Source organism: Stegostoma tigrinum, chromosome 16 (assembly GCF_030684315.1).
Source record: "Stegostoma tigrinum isolate sSteTig4 chromosome 16, sSteTig4.hap1, whole genome shotgun sequence".
NCBI classification, from domain to species: domain Eukaryota; kingdom Metazoa; phylum Chordata; class Chondrichthyes; order Orectolobiformes; family Stegostomatidae; genus Stegostoma; species Stegostoma tigrinum.
Genome location: NC_081369.1, coordinates 36,946,723 through 36,967,156, shown reverse-complemented (window position 1 = coordinate 36,967,156; position 20,434 = coordinate 36,946,723).

The window sequence follows — 20,434 nt, the reverse complement described above, 5'->3', positions numbered from 1 at the left end:
GTTCTGGAGCACAAGTCTTCAGTACTGTTGCCTGAATGCTGTCAGGACCCGCAGCCTTTGCAGTATCCATGTGTCAAACCATTTCTTGATAGCAGGTGGAGTGAATCGAATTGGCTGAAGACTGATATCTGTAATGCTGGGGACCACATGAGGAGGCTGAGGTGATCACCTACTCAGCACTTCTGGCTGAAGATTGCTGCGAAAGCTTCAGCCTTATCCTTTGCACTGATATGCTGCCATCTTCCATTGATGATGGGGATATTTGTGGAGCCTCCTCCTAATTCAGCATGTATTCGACACTGGGCTGGCAGAACAGACATTTAAAGAGATTGGATTAGTGAAGAAGGTGTTGGGTATGCTTGCCTTTGATGGTCACTGCATTGATTATTGGAGTTAGGAGGTCATGTTGCAGCTTTACAGGTCACTGGTTAGGCCCCTCCTGGAATACTGCATTCAATTCTAGAATCCCTGTTATAGGGAGGATGTTGTCAAACTTGAGAGGGTTCAAAAATGATTTATAAGGATGTTGCCAAGGTTGGAGGGTTTGAGCTATTGGAAGAGGCTGAATAGGCTGGGACTATTTTCCCTGGAGCTTTGGAGGCTGAGGGGTAGCCTTATAGAAGTTTATAAAATCCTGAGGGGCACAGATACAATCAATAGCCAGGGTCTTTTCCCAGGGGTAGTGGAGTCAAAACTAGAGGAATTAGGTTTAAGGTGAGAGGGGAAGGATTTAAAAGGGACCTAAGGGGCAACTTTTTCACACCGAGGGTGGTGCGTGTATGGAATGACCTGCCAGAGGAAGTGGTAGAGGCTGCTATAATTACAACATTTAAAAGGCATCTGGATGGATACATTAATAGGAAGGGTTTAGAGGGGTATGGGCCAAATGGGCAAAAATGGGACGAGATTAATTTAGGATATCTGGTTGGCATGGGTCAGTTGGACCAAAGGGTCTGTGTCCATGCTCTTCAGCTGTACGACTGTGATCTTTAAATGCCCCAACTTCTTTCCTTCCCCTGTTTCATCCCTCTCCAATCATCGTATACTGAACTATATAGGGTGAAAGTCCAGGTAACATTTGGGACTTTTTACTTTGTTAACCAAGGTGGCAAAGTTTCTAATCCACTCTGCTTAGCAGTACCTTCCATTATAACTGTGTAATTGGTAGTCAAATGACTCTTTGCTGAGAATTCAAGCATAACTTTTCATAAAGAGTCGGATTCCATGCATTACAGCTCTATGACACTACACTTGGGGTATCTGTTGAATTCAGCTTACGACTTGCTCCAAAGATCTTCCATGTTGAATACTGGGCACCAAAATCTCTGGGCACACTCCATTGACACCAGCCACACAATTTGCAGTTCCACATACATTGGCATTTGGTATGTGCCAGCCTGTGACAACTTTCATTGCACATTTCCGATCCACATAACGGAGGTTTCTGCATCTCAGTGCACCTCAGGCTGCACTGGCACTTGTACTGATTGTGTGGAGAACGTTATTTACCACCTTTCTAAAGTGGTGCATGTTCCTCCAGTCAACTGAGACTGCTTTAACAAGCATGGCAACCTCAGATCAGGCTAGCATGATCTCATGTCATGGCGTCCACTAATAGTCTTCAGAGAAAAATAAGCTCTGTCTCTGCATTACCCCTTCCGGCAGAACCTCTAGTTCTACACACACTAAGACGTAAGACGTATTTTAATGTAAATGTGCATAAATCCTAAATTATCCTTATTTTGAGACACAGGTTAAGAGAAAGATTAGATCAGGGTTTCTATATGGAATAAGAATTACTGTTTATTATAAGTAATAAAATTCTAGTTTATAGGTAAACTGTTTCTAAACTGCTGGCATGTAACACTATGAATTAAGACTTGATTCCCCTTATAAAATCCCTGACTGTCTCTCACACACAGAGATAAACAGACAAAGTAAAATGGATTATGGGCAAAGGAAGACAGTACAGTGATTCCTATACATGGGTTGCTTAGACAATCCTTACTGGTCAGAATGTTGCTTTTCAGTCATCTTTCTTCAGATGCTTTCACTGATTTATAAGAAACTAAAGGCACTGATTCACTAGTGAAATATCTTTGATTTATCAATTAATTTGATTGGAAAATAGCAAATGTCACCCCTCTGTTTAAAAAAGGAAGTAGATACAAGGCAGTTAACAGTCGGCCCAATAGCTTAATTTCAGTAGTGGGGAAAATACTTGAATCTATCATTCAGGAAGAAATAGCAAGACATCTGAATCAGAATTATCCCATTGGGCAGATGCAGCATGGGTTCACGAAAGGCAGGTCATGTTTAACTAACTTACTGGAATTCTTTGAGGAAATTGTGAGCGCAGCAGACAATGGGGAACAAGTGGATTTGGTGTATTTGGATTTCCAGAAGGTATTCGACAAGGTCCCACAAAAATGGCTGCTGCATAAGATAAAGGTGCACGGTGTTATGGGTAATATATTAGCATAGATAGAGGATTGGTTAGCTAACAGAAAGCAAAGATTGGGGATAAATGGGTGTTTTTCTGACTGGAGATCAGTGGCTAGTGCTGTGCCTTGGGGGTCAGTGTTGGGACCACAATTGTTTACAATTTACGTGGATGATTTGGAGTTGGGGACCAAGTGTGCAGAGGACACTGAAAGTCTGCAGAGGAATATCGATACGTTAAGTGAGTGGGAAAGGGTCTAGCAGATGGAATACAATGTTGGTAAACATGATGCCACCCATTTTGGTAGGTATAACAATAAAATGGACTGTTATATAAATGATGGAAAAATTGTGGCATGCTACTGTGCAGAGGGACCTGGGTGTCCTTGTGCATGAATCACAAAATGTTGATTTGCAGCTACAGCAGGTAATTAAAAAGGGAAATGGAGTATTGCCCTTAATTGCGAGAGGGATGGAGTTTCAAGACAGGGAGGCTATGCTGCAGCTGTATAGGGCGCTGGTGAGACCACACCTTAAGTACTGTGTACAATTTTGGTCTCCTTCCTTGAGAAAGGATATATTGGCACTGGAGGAGCTGCAGACAAGGTTCACTAGGTTTATTCTGGAGCTGAAGGGCATGTTAACGAGGAGAGAGAGTGAGTAGACCGGGACTATATTCATTTCAAATAAAAACCAAAAGAACTGCAGATGCTGTAAATCAAGAACAAAGACAAAGTTGCTGGAAAAGCTCAGCAGGTCTGGCAGCATCTGTGGAGGAGAAAACAGAGTTAACATTTCGGGTCTGGTGACCAGTTGATTCTGAGGAAGGGTCACCGGACATGTAACGTTAACTTTGTTTTCTCCTCCACAGATACTGCCAGACCTACTATACTCATTGCAATTTAGAATAATAAGGCGGAATCTTACAGAAATGTAAAATTATGAAGGGAATAGATAAAATAGAAGCAGAGAAATTGTTTCCACTGGTGAGTGAAACTAAAACTAGGAGGCATAGCTTCAAAATAAAAGGGAGCAGATTTAGGACTGAGTTGAAGAGGACTTCTTCTCCCAAAGGGTTGTGATTCCATGGAATTCCAGTTCTGAGGAAGGGTCACCAGACCCAAAATGTTAACTCTGACTTTTTCTTCACAGATACTGAAGATCTGCTGCGCTTTTCCAGCAACTTTGTTTCTGTCCATGGAATTCCCTGCCCAGCAAGCATTTGAGGCTACTCTGTTGAATGCTTTTAAGGCAAACATTGATAGATACTTGAACAGTACAGGAATTAAGTGTTATGCCAAACAGATGGATAAATGGAGCTGAGAACATGAAAAGATCAGCCATGATCTTATTGAATGATGCAGCAGGCTCCAGGGGCCAAATGGCCTTCTGCTGGTCCTATTTCTTATGTTCTCAATTTCTTATGTTCAGTTAAAGTCACAGCTCATAAAAATTGCTGATGAAAGGATTTACCGGTTTTCTTCAGGTTTACAATGAGTTTTGGTGTGTACAATAGTGAGACCAATTCTGCGCTGGTGACGATCAAAACCCTTCTCTCTCTTGTTTTCAGTTCCAAGCTGTTCACTTTTGGAGGAACTAGTCACAAGCTTTTGTCAGTGATAATTAGTTACTGGTCCATAAACCATCCTTGTTGCCAACCAGAGCTTTATATGAATACAGAATTCCTCAACTTCTCTTTGCTTGCAATTGCTTCAGTTACTGCATGTTCAGACAGCTGGCTACGTGATGTCTGCCATTGGTGTCAGATTACTTGCCGTTCAAAACATGCAGCACTCTTGCAAAACACTTTTTAAAAACAATTATTTCTTGTTTGGGTCCACAATATGAAAAAACACAAAAATAAAAGGGTCCGGTTCCTTACACTGCCATGTCTGAGGCAGATATTATGAACTGTACAGGACAGGTCTAGACTGATGGTGCTTGTCAAGATGCACAATAAGCTTTGAAGGATGGAGCAGGTGTAAGGGATCTGTGAATTCTGGACTGGCTACTGAGTAGTGAGTTCTCAGAACAATATTGCATAAAGGGGCTGCTCCTGGATATGATGGACACCATGGATAGGATAAATTGTTAATGAGAAAACTGGGTAACAAACAGCAAGAAAGCTTGCTAGGCTTCGTGGTGGAAATTCTCCAGAAAATTTGACACAACTTAGACAAAACTTAAAAACATGAGATTTGGGCAATTAACATGAATGGGCTTAATACTTTAGAATTGGATATCAGGCTTCAGGAGCTTTTAAATATATGGTTGGATGTTAAACATATTTAAGTTGAGAATAAATCTGAATCAATAATTGTACCAAGAGATTGTTATTGGGAATCTCATAAATCAGACCAGATATTCATAGAAGGAAAATTTCGCACCCAAAGAACAAACAGGAACTTATGCTCTAATGTTTGTGTTGTATTATTATAATGACCAGTAAGAACAAATAAATATTCTTGTTGTAATCTTATTAAACTTTTTCAAGATGGGGAGAGTACAAAGTTTGTTGCAGATGGTGTACTGATGCACCTTACAGTGTTTCATCATTTTGTTTTTCTTTTGTTCATTAAAAGAGTTAGTATCAAATTCTGTTGGTATGAATTTGAGATAACATATCAAACATGTGAAGTGAATTAATTAATTAATTGTACTTAACTACATCGTCAGATCTGCTATAACTCATGTTCCGGCAATGCAAGTTGGCTACAACACGACTGACAAATAGGGGAACACTGCTTCTAAAATGCGAACACTGTTTCTAAAATTCATTGCTACACAGATGAGTACGTGCTGAAATCACATGATCATTTCACGGGCTTTGTCCTGAGCATGTGCAATTTTAGCACCAAGATAGTCTACGCGCGGGCATCACATGATCATTTTGCAGACTTTGTCATGAAGCGTTTCAGTGAGAGCTACGGTACTCTCTGATTTTCAAAGCCTTAAAAACCTCCTCCCCTGTCAAATCATCTTGATACTTTTTCAAGGTATTAAATTTACTTTTATTTCATCATTAGATATGAACTAAACAATTATTAAAACTGTGCTATCCTTTGTGTTCAGCTTTTGAGTGATTTTTTTTGGTGGCCTGTCGCTAACCCTCCGTTTCCCATAGGCCCCATTATTTCTATAGCATGATTTTCTATAATGTGATGTTGTGTCGGATCAGAACTCATGGGTTATAGCAGAATCGACTGTAATCAAAACTCAGAATGCCAGTCATCTTCCTCTTCTGTTTTAAACAGCTGTTGAAAAAGGCAACACATAAAAGGAGATAAGGTAGTGTCAAGTATTATCTTTATTAAATTTGGATGTCAAAATCATTTGGTTCTACATAAAATGTTAACAGTTATATAAATTGGGGGAACTTAATGTGATTGAATCTTGCTAAGTTTTAATATATTAAATGCAGGGCTGAATTTTTCAGTCAGTAGTGAAGCATTATGCTGACCAGTGATCTTAAGGAAAGACACTTGTAAAGATTTAGCTATCCCTCTGCACAGATTCCTCCTTTCAATATCTCGGTTTAAATTGGTTGGCACGTCAAAGAACTTTCCAGGTTTCTCGCAACTAAGGTGTCATCAAGAAAAGTAAGCAGCTAATCAGTTTGAAAATTTCTCATTTACAACAAATTATACAGGAACAAGTTATAAATCCCACATATAATTACATCAGTCCCGAGGTTGTAAACTGGTTCCATTGTTGAAATTGTTTGCAGGTCACATTATATGCAAGTCAGACCATAACAATGGACAATATAAAATGGCCATTTGTAAGTACAGGAAACATTTGTCTGTCACACTTTAAAATCACACCCCTGTGTATCATTGCGTTCGTAAGTACAAGCATTTATTAATAGGGGATCCCTCGTATTGCATTTTACAAGCAGTTAAATAAGTCGTACATTTACGGGATTAAGATAAAAGCTACAATATTGCAATTTTACTTTAATAGAGACATTTGACTTTGAACAATATAACATCACTTTGATAGGGTAAGGAAGACAGCTTAGAGGTAAGTATGCACCAAGTACCTTATTCAACATGGTGTAATTTTAAAACATGCTTCACAGTGAAATTAAAACATCAGAATATATTTCCTTGTCAGCTCTACAAAGTTTAATTAATTGCAATCCATGGGAACTGCCTTTGGAGTCCACCACAATGACTTATCAATTTCCATGTTTAGCTGTGCTTTTGAGACTCTAGAAGAAGTAATGATGGTGAATGCTAGTTGTACCACCCTGAAATACAGACAAAAAATTTCAGACAATATTAGACAGGGATACGATAGACAGAATCCATTTCAATGGGTTTTTGCTATTTTGTGGTCCAATTGAATTATTCCAATGGTGGGAACATTTTCCACCCATTTCTTTCCACTGAGATGTCACAATTAGAGGCAGAACTGGCAAAACTTATACTTCCCTTGGAATTCACTTACGCTAATTACAGTTGACAATTAGTTGAACATAAATGGATCTCAAAGTACCATTTCCGAAACTCAAGCTAAGAAAGATCATTGATAACAAGGTGTAGAGCTGGATGAACACGGCAGGCCAAGCAGCATCAGAGGAGCAGGAAAGCTAATGTTTCGGGCCTAGACCCTTCAGAAATTTTCCTGCTCCTCTGATGCTGCTTGTCCTGCTGTGTTCATCCAGCTCTATACCTTGTTATCTCAGATTCTCGAGCATCTGCAGCTCCTACTATCTAAGAAAGATCATTTTCTGCTTTGAGCGTAAACCACCAAGATTTCCCAGTTCAGCACCTAGACCAAATTGTTTGCATTACCCTGACAAATTTGTAGACTGCTGTTCTAATATCATTCTGCTTCCGTGGAAGGAATGCTTTGGTAACAACAGGACTAACATGGATTTCAGCCTCGCCCCACTATCCAGAAAACCCATTCCCAGAACAAATGCTGCAAGGTGAAACCATGACTTTGCAAAAACTGCTGTGGCACTATGGATAAGAATTCTTAAAGAATATCCAGGTACAAAATGTATGCTGCTTATACTTGTGATAGCATTCCACAGTTTTGAAGTTAATTTCATATGAACGTACAAATTAGAAGTTGGAGTAGGCCATTCAAACCCTTAATCCTGCTCTTCCTTTCAATAATGTCATGGCTGATCTGATTGTGGCCTCAATTCCATATTCCAAGCTATTTCTGATAACATTTGACTCCCTTGTAAGTCCAAGAATCCATCTACCACTGCCTTAAAAATATTCAATGACCCTCACTCCTCCACTCTTGGAAAAGAGTAAGTAACAGAATACAATGAAACTTAAGTGTTCAGCAGCATGAAGTGTTAGGAATCCCAACCAATCCCTCAATCCAGCAAATTGCTAATCTTGCTTTCAGATCTGTAGTGGGAAAACAGGATATCCAAAATGTCTGACTTCAGTTAAAAGTGACAAAGGTGGAAGCCAAAAAGCATGATTCCTACGTTATCAATTGCATTAAATGAAACAGGAAGATGAAGAAAGAAATAGAGTAAGATGTAGCTGACATTCTGACCTATAGTAAACACTTTAGTTGTTTTGAATAACTGTCATATCTGTTTAAGACGAGGCAAAATTATTTCACAGCATATCAGATCACAAATTCAGTGAGATATTCAAATAAATTTGAATGTGGCTACGTATTCTGGTTATTCAAAACTAAGAAAATCTAAGTTTAGTAGTATGACTAACCCGGGAAGAGGCTACAAATATTTGAGACTGGGAATTGAAAGAAACTGATATTACAAACCTATAGCTATGATGGAGAAGGAACTTCTGTCTGTTGTTTGAATGATACAATAATTGGTACAGATGGGAATGTATTTTACCATGTGTTTTGAAATATGTTCTGTGAAAATAGTTTAGCTTATTCTATTTTATGTTAATTTAATACTTAACAAACTTCTGTTATGTTGTTAAAACAAAATCAGCACCATTGTGTGTTGTGTAAAATAAAATAGGCATGCTATGAAGTATCAAGCTACATTTCAATCTGTGATCTGATTTGTCTGGTAATAACGTCAGCTGGAATCATAGGAATTGGGGACTCACCCTGTATTTTGACAAGATTCGACACAAGAGTTTAGTAAGCAAAGTTAAAGCTCATGTATTGACATGGATAGAGAACTGTTTGGCAGACAGCAAGCAGAGAGGTGGAACAAATGGGTCCTCTTCAGAGTGGCAGGCAGTGATGAGAGGGGTGCCAAAGGGTACAGGGCTAGGACCCCAGCTGTTCAAGATATACATTAACATTTTGGACAAAAGAATTGAATGCCATATCTCCAAATTTGCAGATGACACTAAGCCGGGTGGAGGTGTATGCTGTGACAAGGATACTAAGAGGCTGCAGGGTGACTTGGATAGACTGGTTGAATGGGCAAAGACTTGGCAAATTCAATGTAATGTGGATAAATGTGGATAATCTCACACTTATCCAGTTTGGCCGCAAAATCAGGAAGACAGATTATTATCTGAATGGTGGCAGTACAGAAAAGGGTGAGGTGCGATGAGACCTGGCTGTCATGCTGAAACAGTCGCTGAAGATTGGCATGCAGGTGCAGCAGGTGGTCAGGAAAGCTAATGGCATGCTGGCCTTCATAGCGTGCGGATTTGAGTTGCAGAGTAAGGATATCTTGCTACAGTTATACGTGGTCAAGGTGACTATTATGTGCAGTTTTGGTCTCCTAGTCCAAGGAAGGACACTCTTGCTATTGAGGGAGTCCAGCGAAGGTTCACCAGACTGATTCCTGGGATGACAGGACTCACATGTGAGGAAAAGCTAGATCAACTGGGCTTGTACTCGCTGGAATTTAGAAGAATGAAGGGGGAATGTCATAGAAACGTATGAAATCCTGATGTTCCCGATGTTTAGAAAGTCCAGAACTGTGTGTCACAGTCAATGAATAAGGTGTAAGCCAGTTATGACTGAAATGAGGAAGAATTGTTTTACTCAGTGCGTTCTAAGCCTGTGGAATTCTCTCCCACAGGAAGCTGTCGGGGCCAGTTCATTAAATATATTCGAGAGGGAGCTGGATGTGGCCCCTGCAGCAAAAGGAATTGAGAGGTATGGAAAGTAAGCGGGAATGGGATGCTGAGGTTGCATAGTCAGCCATGATCATATTGAATAGCCGGGCAGGCTCAAAGGGCCAAATGGCCTACTCCTGCACCTAGTCTCTGTTTCTTTGAATTTGAATTCACTGAATTTAAGAGGGATCTATGTCTTTGGGCTGACATTTTTTTGGCTACATACAGGTTGTGTCTAGTTTTTAGAGAGGTTTGCACCGTGAGATCTAGCATGTTCTCTCATGCTGTCTTATCAAATTTACTTCATTATCTACAATAATTCTATGGTGTTGTTCACATCCAACTGCTTCCCCCCCACCAATCTTCATCTTACTATGGTAATATTTCCAGAACAATTTACCACTCAGTGGATATCTGCCGCAGCATCAGCATTTCTTGTATCCATGTTTTTATAAGCCCATTGTGCATATCAATGAGCACTGACATTCCCGTACTGCCCTGCTTGGTCAAGTTTGGAATCTCAACATGTTGCAGAACATGGAAGATAACGCTCCAGATCCAGTGGGGATCTGGAAGTGTTAGTGGGTAAAGTGATCCAGAGGAGAGGCATCCTCCTTCTGGAGGAACATCAGTGGAAACTTTGCCCCCTTCTACTTCACATTCAATCTTGGACTGCACCCATCTCTGACTAAGGTTCATGCTCTACCAGTCTCACTATCGCAAGCAACATCTTCCCTCCCTTGCTCTTCTACCTTGCCTCTCCTGACAACCCACACCATCAACCCTGCGTGCCTTCTGTGCTATCTCCTAGGTCTTTTGGTATACATCAACATCTTTCATACATTTGCACCAGAACTAACAGCCATGCCACCTACTGTAATCTCACTCATTGGCTCCCTTTTGCACATTACAGAAGGAAACAGTCTATTAATAGGTCAGAGAGAACCTACACTCGTGGAAGGGTGCATAACATCCATGTCCTCACCAGCTATGAGAATAGAATCCTGGGCCTTTGAGAAGATGACCAGGAAAGTCAAAGTTTCCATATTCTGCCAAACAAGTAAGTTCCACACTTCATTCCACAGCAATACTCATATTAACTCTGCTGCCAGTACAAATCATTGTACACCACTTCTAACCATTAGCCATTATACCTTTTCTCTCTCTTTTGTCTTCCAGGTTCTGCTTGCCTCCCTACAACCTCTTTGGAGAAATGAATGGCTCCCCCAAAATGTCCTCCTGGATGTGGGAGTAGAGAAACCTTGGAGGAAGCACTGGCAAGGCTGCCTCCTGCACCCCTGACCAGTCCAAATACTGACACCCTCGGGTTGGAATCTTGAAAGTAGAGAGTAAGGGTTCAGAATGTAATGAGTACCTCACAGTGACAGCTTGGCAGCTGGCTAAGGAAAAGATACCTCAGGCCACTGGCACGTGGAGGAACGCACTTGTAGTGCTGTGAGCAGATCTGATCACCACACCTGAGGCAAGATATATTGGCCTTGGAGGGAAGACAAGATAGGTTTACAATAATTATACTTGGACTTCAGGAGTTATGAGGCAAGATAATACAATTCGGCCTGTTTTCTCTAGAATTTGGGGCAGGACAGTGGCTCAGTGGTTAGCACTTCTGCCTCACAGCACCAGGGACCTGGGTTCGATTCCAACATTCTCCCTGTGTCTGCGTGGGTTTATGCCAGGTTCTCCGATTTCCTCCCAAAGTCCCGAATATGCAAGTTAGGTGGATTGGCCACACTAAGTTACGCATCGTGTTCAGGGATGCGTAAGTTAAGTGCAAAAGCAGAAGTTGCTGGAAAAGCTCAGCAGGTCTAGCAACATCTGTGAAGAAAAAAATCAGAATGTTTCAGGTCCAGTGACGCTTCCTCAGAAATTTTACAGCATCCACAGTTCTTTTGGTTTTTACGCAGGTTAAGTGCATTAGCCATAGGAAATACAAGATTACAGGGATAGAGTAAGGGAATGGTGGGATGCTCTTTGGGGGCTTGATGTGGACTCATTGGGCTGAATGGCCTGATTCTATTTTAAAAATTCCATAATTTAAATGTTAAATTTAAAAGGTTAAGGAGTAATCTAATCGAAGCCTTTAAGATATTAACAGGAAAAAAAAAGTAGATATTTATAAACTATTTTCATGGGTTGAAGATTTTAGAACTAGGGCCATAGTCTGAGAATTAGGCCAGACTGTTCAGGAGAGACTTTAAGAAGAATTTCCACACACAAAGATTGGTAGATGTTTGGAACTCTTGCACAAATAGCAGTGGATGCAGTATCAGTTCTTAATTTTAAATCTGAAATACAATTTTTTTTTGTTGAGCTAAGATAATAAGGGATATGGGCCAAAGGCAGGAATATGAAGTTAGACCACTAATCAGCCATGGATACATTGAAAGGTGAAACAGGTGTGAGGCTAAATGAGGTTCACCTGCACATCTGCCAATGTGGTATACTGCATCCACTGTACCCGGTGTGGCGTCCTCTACATTGGGGAAACCAAGCGGAGGCTTGGGGACCGCTTTGCAGAACACCTCCGCTCGGTTCGCAACAAACAACTGCACCTCCCAGTCGCAAACCATTTCCACTCCCCCTCCCATTCTTTAGATGACATGTCCATCATGGGCCTCCTGCAGTGCCACAGTGATGCCACCCGAAGGTTGCAGGAACAGCATCTCATATTCCGCTTGGGAACCCTGCAGCCTAATGGTAACAATGTGGACTTCACTAGCTTCAAAATCTCCCCTTCCCCCACCGCATCCCTAAACTAGCCCAGTTCACCCCCTCCCCCCACTGCACCACACAACCAGCCCAGCTCTTCCCCTCCACCCACTGCATCCCAAAACCAGCCCAACCTGTCTCTGCCTCCCTAACCTGTTCTTCCTCTCACCCATCCCTTCCTCCCACCCCAAGCCGCACCCCCATCCCCTACGTACTAACCTCATCCCACCTCCTTGACCTGTCCGTCTTCCCTGGACTGACCTATCCCCTCTCTCCACCTATCTTCTTTTCTCTCCATCTTTGGTCCGCCTCCCCCTCTCTCCCTATTTATTCCAGAACCCTCACCCCATCCCCCTCTCTGATGGGTCTAGGCCCGAATCGTCAGCTTTTGTGCTCCTGAGATACTGCTAGGCCTGCTGTGTTCATCCAGGCTCACATTTTATTATCTTGGATTCTCCAGCATCTGCAGTTCCTATTATCTCTGATACAATTTTAACCTCACTGCGAAGCCTCTTCCAGGGATGCCTAACCTGAAGAAGTTACCCTCCTCCCTCCAGACCAACCTCGGGGAATCTCTCTCCCATTGCAACTCTCTTGTAATCTCTTCGGCCTTGAAACTGCTCGACCATGTCCTGAAGCAAACCAGGTACCACAGCCACATCACCTTCCTCAGCACCTGCCTATGGAACCAGATCATCCCCAGTGGACTACAGTCTACATTTTGGCCCCAACCGTGACCACCTCTACACCCAGAATATCCAGACCCTTCAGAAGCGTTTCTCCCTGCGAGTCCTGAAACAGACACTCGCAGCCATGCGCCGGCACCTCCACACACTGCAATCCAGCCTGCCCCAGCTCAGACCCTCCCTCTCCCAGACCTGCAAAGGACCCCTGCTGTTTTTTATCCTCCGCAGGATCCACAGACTGAACACCCACTTTTACTCAGCTTTACTGGACACCAAAAATCGTAAGTACAACAAACTCACTGGCCGCTGCCACCCACAAGAGGATTCCTGCGCCTCCCAAATCCCGAGTCTGTCCCTGCCCCTCCCCCACCATGCACCCGCCGCCATTGACCATGAGGACACGGCCGGAGACCCCACCGATGACATCACATCCGCCTCTGCCGGCCACACCACTTCTGGGACCGCTGCTGCAGTCACCACCTCCACTTCCAGTTACAACACCTCACACACCACCCTCACCGCAGCTGCTGCTGCCCACCCCGATACTCCAACCGCTGACGGAACCCCGCCCACGGCTGACCTCATCGCTCCGCCCACAACCTCCACAGCCAGCAACCCCAGAGGAGACAGCCACACTGAGCCCTGCCGCATCTTCACCATCCCCCCAGACCTCCCACTGACTGAGGACGAACGGTCAGTCCTTAGTAAGGGGCTCACCTTTGTCCCCCTACAACCACACGTCCACGAATACCAGTCACGATTGGACATAGAGCAGTTTTTCCGCCGCCTTCGCCTCCATGCCTACTTCTTCAACCGGGAACCTAACCCTCCCTCCACTGACCCCTTCACCCGCTTCCAACACAAGTCCTCCTCCTGGACACCACCCCCAGGCCTCCTACCCTCCCTCGACCTCTTCATCTCCAACTGCCGTCGAGACATTAACCGCCTCAACCTCTCCACCCCTCTCACCCACTCCAACCTCTCCCCTGCAGAACGGGCAGCCCTCCGCTCCCTCCGCTCCAACCCCAACCTCACCATCAAACCCGCAGACAAGGGTGGCGCAGTGGTAGTATGGCGCACTGACCTCTACATCGCCGAGGCCAAACGCCAACTCTCCGACACCACCTCCTACCGCCCCCTCGATCATGACCCCACACCCGAGCACCAAACCATCATCTCCAACACCATTCGTGACCTCATCACCTCAGGGGACCTCCCACCCACAGCCTCCAACCTCATTGTTCCCCAACCCCGCACGGCCCGTTTCTATCTCCTTCCCAAAATCCACAAACCTGCCTGCCCTGGTCGACCCATTGTCTCAGCCTGCTCCTGCCCCACCGAACTCATCTCCACCTATCTGGACTCTATTTTCACCCCTTTGGTCCAGGAACTACCTACCTACGTCCGTGACACCACCCACGCCCTCCACCTCCTCCAGGACTTCCAATTCCCTGGCCCCCAACACCTCATCTTCACCATGGACGCCCAGTCCCTATACACCTGCATTCCGCATGCAGATGGCCTCAAGGCCCTACGCTTCTTCCTGTCCTGCAGGCCCAACCAGTCCCCCTCCACCGACACCCTCATCTGCCTAGCCGAACTCGTCCTCACCCTCAACAACTTCTCTTTTGACTCCTCCCACTTCCTACAGACTAAGGGGGTGGCCATGGGCCCCAGCTATGCCTGCCTCTTTGCAGGTTACGTGGAACAGTCCCTTTTCTGCACCTACACAGGCCCCAAACCCCACCTCTTACTGCGGTACATTGATGACTGTATCGGCGCAGCCTCTTGCTCCCCAGAGGAGCTTGAACAGTACATCCACTTCACCAACACCTTCCACCCCAACCTTCAGTTCACCTGGGCCATCTCCAGCACATCCCTCACCTTCCTGGATCTCTCAGTCTCCATCTCAGGCAACCAGCTTGTAACTGATGTCCATTTCAAGCCCACTGACTCCCACAGCTACCTAGAATACACCTCCTCCCACCCACCCTCCTGCAAAAATTCCATCCCCTATTCCCAATTCCTCCGCCTCCGCCACATCTGCTCCCACGATAAGACATTCCACTCCTGCACATCCCAGATGTCCAAGTTCTTCAAGGACCGCAGCTTTCCCCCCACAGCGATCGAGAACGCCCTTGACCGCATCTCCCGTATTTCCCGCAACACATCCCTCACGCGCCACAACCGCCCAAAGAGGATCCCCCTCGTTCTCACACACCACCCCACCAACCTCCGGATACAATGCATCATCCTCCGCCACTTCCGCCATCTACAATCCGACCCCACCACTCAAGACATTTTTCCATCCCCACCCCTGTCTGCTTTTCGGAGAGACCACTCTCTCCGTGACTCCCTTGTTCCCTCCACACTGCCCTCCAACCCCACCACACCCAGCACCTTCCCCTGCAACTGCAGGAAATGCTACACTTGCCCCCACACCTCCTCCCTCACCCCTATCCCAGGCCCCAAGATGACATTCCACATTGGCAGATGTGCAGGTGAACCTCTGCTTAATGTGGTATACTGCATCCACTGTACCCGGTGTGGCTACCTCTACATTGGGGAAACCAAGCGGAGGCTTGGGGACCGCTTTGCAGAACACCTCCGCTCGGTTCGCAACAAACAACTGCACCTCCCAGTCGCAAACCATTTCCACTCCCCCTCCCATTCTTTGGATGACATGTCCATCATGGGCCTCCTGCAGTGCCACAATGATGCTACCCGAAGGTTGCAGGAACAGCAACTCATATTCCGCTTGGGAACCCTGCAGCCTAATGGTATCAATGTGGACTTCGCCAGCTTCAAAATCTCCCCTTCCCCCACCCCTTCCCCCACCGCATCCCTAAACCAGCCCAGTTCGTCCCCTCCCCCCACTGCATCCCAAAACCAGTCCAACCTGACTCTGCCTCCCTAAACTGTTCTTCCTCTCACTCATCCCTTCCTCCCACCCCAAGCCGCACCCCCATCCCCTACGTACTAACCTCATCCCACCTCCTTGACCTGTCCGTCTTCCCTGGACTGATCTATCCCCTCCCTACCTCCCCACCTATACTCTCTCCACCTATCTTCTTTTCTCTCCATCTTCGGTCCGCCTCCCCCTCTCTCCCTATTTATTCCAGAACCCTCACCCCATCCCCCTCTCTGATGAAGGGTCTCGGCCCGAAACGTCTGCTTTTGTGCTCCTGAGATGCTGCTGGGCCTGCTGTGTTCATCCAGCCTCACATTTTATTATCTTGGATTCTCCAGCATCTGCAGTTCCCATTATCTCTGAGGCTAAATGGTCTCCTACTGTTCCTATGTTCCCTGTACCTATGTCAATTGGAGACAAGGAACCTGGTCAGTCCCAGGCAGGAGTGGACCTTATGATTTCAATCAGGGGTTTCATCCTCGTGGATAGGAAAAAACATGATGAACAGACAGATATATGGGGTGCAGTGGCCCTTATTGCTCAGAAGATATTTCAGTTCAAAGAATCCTGTAACTGTCTGTGTGTCCATGGACTGGTTGGCAGCTGCTATGGAGATTCAGGTCCAACGTCAGGGTATGCTGGAGATGCTCACGTGCCTGCATTCCATTGCCCAGTCCTAAGAGATGGTAACAGGAGGGCAGGGAACCTTGACCCCAATCCAGGTGTTCCCTCCTGACAAGGAGACAGGGTAGTGACACACCCCCAACTGGAGATAAGATTATAAGAACTTGAAGCAGGAGTAGACAGCTCAGCCCCTTGAGGCTGCGCTGCCATTTAAAACAATTATGACTGATCTCATTTTGACCTCAACTACGCCTTCCTGCCTGTTTTCTGTAAACGTTGTGGATCCATGGAAGCTGAAAAGCATCAATTTCCTGCTGGTATGTTTGGCACGCCCATACAAATATCCCTCAGTGGTCCCCCCATCTAACCTCCAGGGCCAACAGGCTCAATAGCTGAGCAGGCACCCTTCACCCAAACTGTGAACCAGGAGTACACTAAGATGTGGTGGGAGGGAGAAAAAGGGGAAAATTTACCAAGGGCACTTTAGTGGCATGACTGAAAATGGCTTATACATCACATTCAGTTTATCGATAAATGTTCCTGATTTTAGCTTGTATCTGTTCGTGAGTCTCTGATTGCAGTTTCTAAACTAACTTTCACACTATCTAGCCATGCCTTACAATTACAGATAAGCCTTCATGGATGAAGGCTTGTATTGAAAGCCAGTTACACCATCTATAATGAGATGGCCATCTACATTCAACAGTCGGAAAGGGCCAGTGAACTACCACATTCCCCTCAAAGTACCACATCCCATTAACCCCACAGGCTTCAGATTGCCCCAGTTCCCCACCCAATACCTCTACAACAACTTCACTTCCTCCCCAGCCCTTTGCAGTTGAGGTGACAATGCCACTTGTGGTAATTCTCTGCTCCCCTGCCTTACAGCCAGAGTGCTCCAGATTGTGGGTGGCTCCTCCTCCCATGTTATATACTTCCCAGCATACTTTACTATATCTCTCCTCCCAGATCCTGCCCCGCCTTCATAACTGTACTATGCTCTTGCCCAGATCCTGCGGTCTTTTATCCTGAAGGCAAACCTGCCAAATATGAGTCTCATGGCAAGAGCTACACATGCCCCTCTCCCTCCACTAGTTTTTGTGGACAGAACAGATGGAGTTATCCCGCCCCCTCCACCAGCATGACTGGACAGCTGCAGTACAGCATCCCCACCCCCTTGACTGGTACTTATGCATTTCCCCAGTTGCATGAGCCTTACCTCCCTAGAATTGCTACTATGGACTCACTACAGACTAAGGGACTTACTGTGACCAACAGTTTGGACTGTGGAGGCATGGACTCCACTTACCAATAAAACCCTAACCAGATGCATGTCCATTGCCAATTCTTTGGTCTTATATTGGAGGCTGCTCCTGTGCTGGGACTACCTGATAGATGGGTATTGTTATGGACTTCATTGAGGACTATTTCCCTAAGACTTCAAAACATGACTGCTTGCTCACTAGCACATGGTGCACTGTAAGATCGATGTAACACATGGCTGTGTACCAAGATGTAGTGCCCCTAGACAGAGGACATCTTGGCAGCAAAGCAAGTTGCCTGATTTTTGTGACTGGGCACAACAAGGCACAGCAGAACATGGATATTTTGAGAATACACGTAGATGCTAAGTGAGCAAGCACTAAGACTTTGAGTGTACATTCCTGAGATGTAATCTGACATTGTGTCCATGTGCGTAGTTTGTCCCAGCTGCAGCATTTCAGTGCTATTTTCTGGTATGGCCTGAATACAAGTCTGTACTTCCAGAGTACACTGACCATCCAGAGGAGAAGTGCCAAGATAGTTATGATAAGTTGGCTAACACCAGATGCCAAAGTCTCTGAAGGAGGGGTGCATGCACCTGTGACCATTGATTGTGCCCTGAACTGTGGTTTGGCTGCGGGCAATATGGATATTATTTGGAGCAAGCGACAGCTGAATCCACTAGATACATGTGATAATGGGAACTGCAGATGCTGGAGAATCCAAGATAACAAAGTGTGGAGCTGGATGAACACAGCAGGCCAAGCAGCATCTCAGGAGCACAAAAGCTGATGTTTCGGGCCTAGATGCTTCATCAGAGAAGGGCATGGGGAGAGGGAACTGGAATAAATAGGGAGAGGGGGGAGGCGGACTGAAGATGGAGAGAAAAGAAGATAGGTAGAGAGGAGAGTATAGGTGAGGAAGTAGGGAGGGGATAGGTCAGTCCAGGGAAGATGGACAGGTCAAGGAGGTGGGATGAGGTGGTAGGTAGGAAATGGAGGTGTGGCTTGAGGTAGGAGGAAGGGTTGGGTGAGAGGAAGAACAGGTTAGGGAAGCAGATACAGGCTGGGCTGGTTTTGGGATGCAGTGGGGGGAGGGGACGAGCGGGGCTGGTTTTGTGATTGCAGTGGCGGGAGGGGAAGAATTGGGCTGGTTTTGGGATGCAGTAGGGGAAGGGGAGATTTTGAAGCTTGTGAAGTCCACATTGATACCATTAGGCTGCAGGGTTCCCAAGCAGAATATGAGTTGTAGTTCTTGCAACCTTTGGGTGGCATCATTGTGGCATTGCAGGAGGCCCATGATGGACATGTCGTCTGAGGAATGGGAGGGGGAGTTGAAATGGTTCGCGACTGGGAGGTGCAGTTGTTTGTTGCGAACCGAGCGGAGGTGTTCTGCAAAGCGGTCCCCAAGCCTCCGCTTGGTTTCCGCAATGTAGAGGAAGCCACACTGGGTACAATGGATACAATATACCACATTGGCAGGTGAACATCTGCTTGATATGGAAGGTCATCTTGGGGCCTGGGATAGGGGTGAGGGAGGTGGTGTGGGGGCAAGTGTAGCACTTCCTGCGGTTGCAGGGGAAGGTGCCAGGTGTGGTGGGGTTGGAGGGGTGTGTGGAGCGGACAAGGGAGTCACGGAGAGAGTGGTCTCTCCATAAGACAGACAAAGGTGGGGATGGATAAATATCTTGGGTGGTGGGGTCGGATTGTAGATGGCAGAAGTATCGGAAGGTGATACGTTGTATCCGGAGGTTAGTGGGGTGGTATGTGAGAACGAGGGGGATCCTCTAGGGGTGGTTGTGGCGGGGGCGGGGTGTGAGGGATGTGTTGCGGGAGATGCAGTCAAGGGCGCTCTCAACCACTACGGGGGGCAAGTTGCGGTTCTTGAAGAATGTGGACATCTGAGATGGACGGGAGTGGAATGCCTCATCCTGGGAGCAGATGCAGCGGAGGAATTGGGAATAGGGGCTGGAATTTTTGCAGGAGGGTGGGTGGGAGGAGGTGTATTCTAGGTAGCTGTGGGAGTCAGTGGGCTTGAAATGGACATCAGTTTCTAGCTGGTTACCTGAGATGGAGACTGAGAGGTCCAGGAAGGTGAGGGATGTGTTGGAGATGGCCCAGGTGAACTTGAGGTTGGGTTGGAAGCTATTGGTGAAGTGGATGAACTGTTCGAGCTCCTCTGGGGAGCAAGAGGTGGTGCCAATACAGTCATCAATGTAACGGAGGAAGAAGTGGGGTTTGGGGCCTGTGTAGGTGCAGAAGAGGGACTGTTCCACGTAACCTGCAAAGAGGCAGGCATAGCTTGGGCCAATGCAGGTACCCATGGCCACTCCCCTTGTCTGTAGGAAGTGGGAGGAATCGAAAGAGAAGTTGTTGAGGGTGAGGATGAGTTTGGCTAGGCGGATGAGGGTGTCGGTGGAGGGGGATTGGTCGGGCCTGCAGGACAGGAAGAAGCGGAGAGCCTTGAGGCCATCTGCATGAGGAATACAGGTGTATAAGGACTGGACGTCCATGGTGAAAATGAGGTTTTGGTGGCCAGGGAATTGGAAGTCCTGGAGGAGGTGGAGGGTGTGGGTGGTGTCACGGACGTAGGTAGAGAGTTCAATTTGAAGAGGACAGTAGACCATTTAGGACTGAGAGGAGAAATTTCTTCACCAGTGGTGACCTGGCTGAATTCTTTACTACAGAAAGCAGGTGAGGCCAAAATATTTAAAAGACCAGTTAGCATTGTTAGGTCTAGTG